Here is an 8,811-nt window from a genome sequence, read left to right as displayed (position 1 = left end):
GCTCTTCCAGCACCACTAATCCAGGATCTGATTTCCAGCATCTGCAGTCATTGTTTTTACCACTGTCGGAATATTGCGTGCAATTCTGGTCTCCTTCCTATCGGACAGATGTTGTGAAACTTCAAAGAGTTTAGAAAAGATTTACAAGGACGTTGCCAGGGCTGGAGGGTTTGAGCTACAGGGAGAAGCTGAACAGGCTGGGGCTGTTTTCCCTGTTTCCCTGGAGGGCCGGAGGCTGAGGGGTGACCTTATAGAGGTTTACAAAACCATGAGGGGCATGGATAGGATAAATAGACAAAGTCTTTTCCCTGGGGTGGGGTAGTCCAGAACTAGAGGGAATAGGTTTAGGATGAGAGGGGAAAGATATAAAAGAGACCTAAGGGGCAACCTTTTCACACAGAGGGTGGTATGTGTATGGAATGAGCTGCCAGAGGAAGTGATGGAGGCTGGTACAATTGCAACATTTAAAAGACATTTGGATGGGTATATGAATAGGAAGGGTTTGGAGGGATATGGGCCGGGTGCTGGAAAATGGGACTTGATGGGGTTGGGATATCTGGTCGGCATGGATGAGTTGCACTGAAGGGCCCGTTGTATGACTCTATGATAGAGTGACAGAAAGAAAGAAACATTATGAGAGACAGAGAGAGGGCAGACAGGGAGGAATCTTTCCCCTTGGGGGTGGGATTAATGACCAGAGTCTTGGATTGAAGGGAAGGGGCAGGAGGTTTCGAGGGGAACGTGAGGAGACACTGTCTCACCCAGAAGGTGGGGGGAATGTGGAACACACTGCCTGGGGGGGGGGGGGGGGGGGGGAGAGGCAGCAGCCCTCATCATATTGAAGCAGGATTTCAATGTGCACTCACCATGCCGAGGTACACAAGACTAGGGGCCATGGGCTGGGGCATGGGGTTAGGATAGTCAGGTGGGGGCTTTTCACTGGGTCAGACTCGAAGGGCTGAAGGGCCCGCTGATCTCTGTGACTAGGACACAGCACCTCTTGGGATCTCTGAAGGATGCTGCGAAGCCAGGGTCACTGCCTGGAAGCAGGACGAATGCGACAAACTAACCTGTGCACAGCAAGAGCCCACTGATGGCAACAACACTCGAGAATAAACGCAGAGAAACTCAGCAGGTCCTGGCAGAATCCATTGACTGGAAAAAGCAGAGTTAACACTTCGAGTCCGGTGATCCTTTATCAGAAGAAGAAACTTGACACCATCCAGGACAAAGTAAGCATTTGATCAGCACCAAGCAAATGAACATCCCTCTGTAGCAGCAGCAGGGTGTACCATTTCCAAGATGCACTGCAGAAATTCACTAATGATCCTCAGGCAGCACCTTCCAAACCCATGACCACTTCCATTTCGAAGGACAAGGACAGCAGATACATGGGAACACCACCCCCCTGCAAGTTCCCCTCCCCATCCTGACTTGGAAATATCTCTCTGTTCCTTCACTGTCGCTGGGTCAGAATCCTGGAATTCCCTCCCTAAGGGTCAATCCACAGCAGGTGGACTGCAGCGGCTCAAGATGGCAGCTCACCCCCACCTTCTCAAGGGGCAACTAGGGACAGGGCAATAAATACCGGGCCCAGCCCAGAGATGTCCACATCCCATGAATTAATAAAAATGTTTTAAAAATAAACAAACCAACAATCATTGTCTGCGGTTTGGGGATTAAGTGATGGATGGGAACCATCGCCAATCAAGGGGAGCTCAGAGAGGCATTTAAAAAGATGAAAGGTTTCAATCAAATGGGTATGGGAAGAATATTTCCCATTGAGAGGCAAAGCAGTACTAGAATCAATATCAGGTTAGATTCGATTAATTTAGATTGAACCTGATATTAAATTAGATTTTATTGTGTGTACAGAAGCACTGTGAAAAGTGTACAGAGTCATCACGTGGCGCCACTTAGAATACAATGGTTGGAATTTGAAGAGGGAGATGGCACGAGGCAGGGTGACACTCGGCACATGGACACACAAGATGGCCGCTGAGCCATCAGTTGGCCAACTTGACACACAAGATGGCCGCCGGATCACAATATGGAGAGAAACAGCAGAGCAGATACAGACACTGCCTGGGGCCAGCACAATGCACTCACCACCCAGTTGATTAGTTTGAGGCCGGTGGGCGAGAGAATACACATGAGTAACATACACTGCCCGCTGAAGTGTCTTGAGTCCAGCCAACACCTCTTATTGAAATGCTAACAGCTTGATACAGACTCAATACAAAATGCTCACAGCCCGGGCTGCAGTAACCTTCCTTCTCAGGAGGAGTGATTAGTGCCCATTACGACAGCAATGGACTTCCGCGCAGACGTTGAAACGGACGGAAATTAACAAAGGCAGCGCAGGGACTGACAAAGACTGTGTCAAAACTATCAACGATTCTGCAATGATTGCCATAAGCAAACCCATGTTACAAAGACAATAATCTCATCACTGACCTATTGTGTCACAAGATGGATACAAGTTTCTTGACATGTGCTCCGAGTCGAGAACAGACTCACAGCTGACCACTGTGCTGCTGGTGTCTCTCTCTCTCTCCCTGGACCTCTGGTATTTCCTTCTGCAATAAACTCTGTCGTTGAACCCCGACTCTGACTCCGAGACTGGTGTTATTCCCCACAGCAAATTCAATACAAGAGCTACAGAGCACGCGGTGTCCACCAACCCCCCCTCGAGATTTTCAGGGAGAGGTGGGCATCGCAGGGTGTTTTCTTTCCCCATCCAATTCTATTTTGAGTTAACCCCTTCACTGTTTGATCACACAGCATGACCCTTTGATGCGAAGGGCACTGCTTGTCACTGGCCACTCGGGTGTTTTCATTTCTTCCTGGTGGTGGAACATAAATAGAGATTTACACACCTGTTGTTCTTCACTGTGTCCAACACCTGCACACACACCACATGGGGGTTGCGGAATAAATAAGCACTGCCGCTGTTTGGTGGTAGTGTCAAGGGTTTAGAAAAAAAACATAACCAAGAGATTCAGAATTTCCTCAGTCCTGGGGTCTGACTCCAAGCTGGCTGGAGGAAGAAGAGAGGTGGGGAAGAAGAGAGTTCCCTTGACTAGGGAGATGTTTGACTTGTTTATTTTTGTTTTTGTGTTATTTGATTTTCTTTCTCTTTATTGAGCCGCGGGAAAAAAAACAGCTGAAATTAAAGAAACAGGAACGAAAGGAAATGAAAAATGACCCTCACCGCTGCCACCATGAGAGTGTTTCACTGATGCTTCCTGCACCGGACTCACCACAGCCCAGCACCACCACTCACTGCCCACCTCGACGACGCCATCTTGGAATCAATCGGAGTCCACAGCCTTCCTGAACAAGATGGCAACCCTCTGAAGCAGCGCTGACATCAGAGCGGCTGTCGATGCCAATGCCTGGAGTCTTGCACTGGGGCCCACCACGGCCTCCCACTGCTAGGCCTTACCTCAGCTGGTGGGTACCACCAACAGCCAAGTTCCCCAAAGTGAGGGGGAACCGCAAAGAAAAGAAGAACATACAAAGGGAAGTGAATGGATGAAAACAGCAGGCGAGCAGGAGCCCAAACGCTCCGACGCACTGCTGCCACCTTGGATCGGTCACAAAGAAACCCAGCAGGGAATTCAGAGAAAGCTTCTTCACCCTAGAAAGTTGTCAGAGTGTGACGCACACCATCCCAGGGAATAGTTCAAGTGAATTGTACTGATCCAGTTAAAGGGTAGCTGGGCGAGGGAGAAGGGAACCAAGGGTTTACAGTGACAAATTGAGATCAGGCTTGAGTCGGGAAAAGAAACCCACACTGACCAGTTGGGCCAAATGGCCTGCTTTTGTGATGTGCATGTAATTCCAGGAGGGAAATAAGAGGCTATTCGGGGAACTGTAGACCTGTCAGCTTAATGTTTGAAAAATATTTTCAAAAGAGTGAGAATATAAATATCATGGGATCAGAGTGCAATGAAAAACAGCACAAATTTCTGCCAAATAAGCTCAAATTTAACCAACCTCACTGAAGGTGCAAAACAGAAACTGAGAGAGAATAGCAAGTGGATTCCCAATGGGGTCTTATTAGTCGGCGCAACAGCGAGGGCCAAAGGGCCTGTATGGTGTTCTATGTTAACCGTCCCTTGATTTGAGAATGACGTTGACTCAGGGTCTCAGGTTTCTGCCGTGGATCTCCATGTGATTGGACGGCTTGATTCCCCCATCGCAGATCCATGAGCTCACCGGGGCGAGGGGTGCAGGACATTTCAAGAGGCAGTGGGATCTGCTGCCATCTCATTCCCTCTCCATTGCTACACTGTCTCGTTATTAAGACATTGTGACTCGAGGGGCGAGGTGACTCCATGATGCCATTTTGAGTGACCAATATCGCGACCCCCCCCCCCCCCCCCCCCCAACAGTGCTGCCCTGCCACAGGATCTTCTAAGGGTCTTTGTTGAGTTCTGAGGAAAGGGTCACTGGGCCCGAAACTTTGACTGATTTCATAGAATCCCTGCAGTGTGGAGACAGGCCTTTCGGCCCAACGAATCCACACTGACCGTCTGAACAGTAACCCATCCAGACCACTCTATATTTACCCGTGACTAATGCACCTAGCCTACACATCCCCGAACACTATGGGCAATTTAGCACGGCCAATTCACCCTAACCTGCACATCTTTGGATTGTGGGAGGAAACCCACGCAGACACGGGGAGAATGTGCAAACTCCTGCTGCCTCACAGCACCAGAGACCCGGGTTCAATTCCCACCTCGGGCGACTGACTGTGTGGAGTTTGCACGTTCTCCCCGTGTCTGCGTGGGTTTCCTCCGGGTGCTCCGGTTTCCTCCCACAGTCCAAAGATGTGCAGGGTCAGGTGAATTGGCCATGCTCAATTGCCCGTAGTGTTAGGTAAGGGGTAAATGTAGGGGAATGGGTGGGCTGCGCTTCAGCGGGTCGGTGTGGACTTGTTGGGCCGAAGGGCCTGTTTCCACACTGTAAATCTAATCTAAATCTAATCTAACCACACAGACGGTTGTCTGAGGCAGGAATCGAACCCAGGCCCCTGGCGCTGTGAGGCAGCAGTGTTAACCAAAGATACTGCCAGACCTGCTGATTTACAGCATCTGCTTTTATTTGATTTGTCCTCCCCGGAACACGCTGACATTTTGAGAGTGAAGGAAAGGGAACGTGCCAAGGGGAACTGCATTTCTGCCACCCAGACGGAGTGGCCTGTCCATCAGAGATGGCCTTACAGAATTGGTACTTAATTGCCCTCTGAAACGGGCAAGGAAGTTACTCGGTTCAAGAGCGACGGCCAATGCAGGCCTTACCACAAAATAAATTTTAAGAGGCCCTTCAGTCCATTCAGACTGTGCCAGTCCCTTTGGGGCGCTATTGAATTATTCTCGCTGACCTGCTCTTTCTCCATACGTCATCCCGTCAGCTAGTTTTTCATCTCAGTTAATCGTTCTGTTTGCCTGTGAACGTTACTCCTGGATCTTTCTGCCTCAGTTTGAAGCCGACGACCCAGTCTGAGCACATATTGTTTTATCGTGTTGTCAAACAGCTGCACAGCCAATGAAGGGCTTTGTTGAGGTGTAGCCATTCTAGTAATAAAGGAAATGTGGCAACCACCTTTCATACAGCCAGCTCCCAAAGTCAGCAATGCCACGACGATCGGAAAGTCTGTTACAGAGTCATACAGCACGGGAACAGATCCTCAGGCCAACTCGTCCATGTCAACCTGGAATCCCAATCAAACCCATTCGTCAGTGTTTGGCCCATATCACGCTAAACTTGAGTAGGGGGGGGGTGTCTGGGAAAGGTTGTGTGTGGGGAAGGGTTGGGGGGGGGTGGGGGGGGGGGGGGGAGTGGTGTGTCTGTGAAGGGGTGGGGATGGCAGGGCTGTGTGTGAGGGAGATGCGTGTCCGGGAGAAGGGTATGTGTGGGGAGAGGGGGTAGTGGGCGAGAGTGGGGCGGGGGAAGTGAGAGAGTGGGGTAGGGGAGGGGGGGGGGTGTGGGTGAGTTGGCAGATGGGGATGTGTGTGGGTATGGAGGTGGCCAAGTGTGAGAGAGTGGGGGAGGGATGTGTGTGGAGGGAGGGGGGGCTGCATGTATGGGCAGAGAGGGGATCTTTGTCGGGGGAAGGTGGGTGCGTGTAGGGGGCAGGGGTGTGTCATAGAGTCACAGAGATGTACAGCACGGAAACAGACCTTTTGGTCCAACCTGTCCACGCCGACCAGATATCCCAACCCAATCTAGTCCCACCTGCCGGCACCCGGCCCATATCCCTCCAAACCCTTCCTATTCATATACCCATCCAAATGCATCTTAAAGGTTGCAATTGTACCAGCCTCCACCACTTCCTCTGGTAGCGGGGGGGAGGGGAGTGTGGGGGGAGGAGTGTTGGGGGAGGGGAGTGTGGGGAGTGAGGAGGGAGGGGCGTGTGGGAGGACGGGTTTGAGGGGCATGTGGAAGGGGAGTGTGGGGGGAGGAGTGTTGGGGGAGGGGAGTGTTGGGGGAGGGGAGTATGGGGGAGGGGAGTGAGGGGCATGTGGGAGGGGCGTGTGGGGGGAGGGGCATGTGGGGGGAGGGGTGTGTGGGGAGGAGAGTGTGGGGGGAGGGGAGTATGGGGTAGTGTGAAGAGTGGGGCGTGGGGGAGGTGAGGGATGTGGAGGGAGGGGAGTGGTGTGTGGGGAGAGGGGTGTGGGGGAAGGGGAGTGGGTGGAGGGCTATGGGGGAGATGACGGGGGGGAAGGGTGTGGGGAGGCAAGTGTTGGGGGAGGGGGGGAGTGGGGGAGGGGGGAGTGTGGGGGGAGGGGAGTGTGGGGACAGGAGTATGGGGGAGTGGTGTGAGGGGAGTGTGGGGGGAGGGGGAGGGGAGTGTGGGGACAGGAGTATGGGGGAGTGGTGTGAGGGGAGTGTGGGGGGAGGGGGAGGGGTGTGTGGGGACAGGAGTATGGGGGAGTGGTGTGAGGAGAGTGTGGGGGGAGGGGAGTGTGGGGACAGGAGTATGGGGGAGTGGTGTGAGGGGAGTGTGGGGGGAGGGGAGTGTGGGGACAGGAGTATGGGGGAGTGGTGTGAGGGGAGTGGTGTGAGGGGAGTGTGGGGGGAGGGGCGTGTGGGGACAGGAGTATGGGGGAGTGGTGTGAGGGGAGTGTGGGGGGAGGGGAGTGTGGGGACAGGAGTATGGGGGAGTGGTGTGAGGGGAGTGTGGGGGGAGGGGAGTGTGGGGGGAGGGGAGTGTGGGGGGAGGGGAGTGTGGGGACAGGAGTATGGGGGAGTGTGGGGGGAGGGGAGTGTGGGGACAGGAGTATGGGGGAGTGGTGTGAGGGGAGTGTGGGGGGAGGGGAGTGTGGGGACAGGAGTATGGGGGAGTGGTGTGAGGGGAGTGTGGGGGGAGTGTGGGGGGAGGGGAGTGTGGGGGGAGGGGAGTGTGGGGACAGGAGTATGGGGGAGTGGTGTGAGGGGAGTGTGGGGGGAGTGGAGTGTGGGGGGAGGGGAGTGTGGGGGGAGGGGAGTGTGGGGGAGTGGTGTGAGGGGAGTGTGGGGGGAGGGGGAGGGGAGTGTGGGGGGAGGGGGAGGGGAGTGTGGGGACAGGAGTATGGGGGAGTGGTGTGAGGGGAGTGTGGGGGGAGGGGCGTGTGGGGATAGGAGTATGGGGGAGTGGTGTGAGGAGAGTGTGGGGGGAGGGGGAGGGGTGTGTGGGGACAGGAGTATGGGGGAGTGGTGTGAGGGGAGTGTGGGGGGAGGGGAGTGTGGGGGGAGGGGAGTGTGGGGACAGGAGTATGGGGGAGTGGTGTGAGGGGAGTGTGGGGGGAGTGGAGTGTGGGGGGAGTGGAGTGTGGGGGGAGGGGAGTGTGGGGGGAGGGGAGTGTGGGGGGAGGGGAGTGTGGGGGGAGGGGAGTGTGGGGGGAGGGGAGTGTGGGGGGAGGGGAGTGTGGGGGAGTGGTGTGAGGGGAGTGTGGGGGGAGGGGGAGGGGAGTGTGGGGGGAGGGGGAGGGGAGTGTGGGGACAGGAGTATGGGGGAGTGGTGTGAGGGGAGTGTGGGGGGAGGGGCGTGTGGGGATAGGAGTATGGGGGAGTGGTGTGAGGAGAGTGTGGGGGGAGGGGGAGGGGTGTGTGGGGACAGGAGTATGGGGGAGTGGTGTGAGGAGAGTGTGGGGGGAGGGGGAGGAGAGTGTGGGGGGAGGGGGAGGAGAGTGTGGGGGGAGGGGGAGGGGCGTGTGGGGACAGGAGTATGGGGGAGTGGTGTGAGGGGAGTGTGGGGGGAGGGGAGTGTGGGGACAGGGGAGTGTGGGGACAGGAGTATGGGGGAGTGGTGTGAGGGGAGTGTGGGGACAGGGGAGTGTGGGGACAGGAGTATGGGGGAGTGGTGTGAGGGGAGTGTGGGGGGAGGGGAGTGTGGGGACAGGAGTATGGGGGAGTGGTGTGAGGGGAGTGTGGGGGGAGGGGAGTGTGGGGACAGGAGTATGGGGGAGTGGTGTGAGGGGAGTGTGGGGGGAGGGGAGTGTGGGGACAGGAGTATGGGGGAGTGTGGGGGGAGGGGAGTGTGGGGACAGGAGTATGGGGGAGTGGTGTGAGGGGAGTGTGGGGGGAGGGGAGTGTGGGGACAGGAGTATGGGGGAGTGTGGGGGGAGGGGAGTGTGGGGACAGGAGTATGGGGGAGTGTGGGGGGAGGGGAGTGTGGGGACAGGAGTATGGGGGAGTGGTGTGAGGGGAGTGTGGGGGGAGGGGAGTGTGGGGACAGGAGTATGGGGGAGTGTGGGGGGAGGGGAGTGTGGGGACAGGAGTATGGGGGAGTGGTGTGAGGGGAGTGTGGGGACAGGG

The sequence above is a fragment of the Chiloscyllium punctatum genome, chromosome 18 (genome assembly GCF_047496795.1).
Source record: "Chiloscyllium punctatum isolate Juve2018m chromosome 18, sChiPun1.3, whole genome shotgun sequence".
Taxonomy (NCBI): domain Eukaryota; kingdom Metazoa; phylum Chordata; class Chondrichthyes; order Orectolobiformes; family Hemiscylliidae; genus Chiloscyllium; species Chiloscyllium punctatum.
Note: the sequence above shows the minus strand (reverse complement) of the source record.